This window comes from Dromiciops gliroides, chromosome 3, assembly GCF_019393635.1.
Source record: "Dromiciops gliroides isolate mDroGli1 chromosome 3, mDroGli1.pri, whole genome shotgun sequence".
Taxonomy (NCBI): Eukaryota; Metazoa; Chordata; class Mammalia; order Microbiotheria; family Microbiotheriidae; genus Dromiciops; species Dromiciops gliroides.
In genome coordinates, this window is record NC_057863.1 from 651,745,041 (window position 1) to 651,745,944 (window position 904).

Here is a 904-nt window from a genome sequence, read left to right on the forward strand (position 1 = left end):
CCCTATAGAAAGAACTGATAAAAAGAACACTTGTGGATTGTACATACATAACCTGATTGCGATCTTGTGGAGGGGGGAGGAAAGGGAGGAAGGGAGGGAGAAAAATTTGGAACTCTAAATCTTATGAAAATGAATGTTGAAAACTACCCTTACATGTAACTGGAAAAAATAAAATAAATGTTTGTTGAGAAGGCAAAAAAAAAAAAAAAGACATGGTCAAGTAGCTCTATTTGAATCCCAATGGGCGATAGCAAAGCCTGGTTTTCCAGAGCTCTAGTTCAAGAAATAATTAATGAAACTACATTAAGGCAATATGCAAATGAGGATGTGTGGCCAAATGGGTAGCTAGGTGGCCCAGTGCTCAGAGCACTTGCTCTGTAGTAAGGAGGATCTGAATTAAAATTTGGCCTCAAATACTTAGTGTGGCCCTGGGTAAGTCACTTCACCTTGTTTGCCTCAGTTTCCTCATCTGTGTTATGGTTAAAATCTAACTGCTATGACTAAAAAAATCTAATGTGTGGTCGCCTTAAATTAGAAACTTATAGCACTAGTCTTTGGGCCTTAAGCATTTATTAAACTATATTAGAAGTTAGCAAAAGAGAGAGGAAGAACGCATGGAGTTCAGAATGGAAAAGCCTAGCTACCCTGGCCCTGTCACTACCACAGCCAAGACCTCCAAAGGAAAGGGCAGATCCTCAGTCTCTTCCAGCAGAAGTTCCCTGTGGGACCATAAGAGGGGCGGTCCCCACACACAGCTCCAAGCTAATTGGCTGGTAGCATTGATGGACATGGCTTACAGGCGGTTCTATGAGTAGATGTAACTTCCGGATGTCAGGCAGCTTCCGGATGCTAGTCACATGCTTTCTCCTCAGGGGGGCATTGCTCTGGTTCTCACAATGTCTTT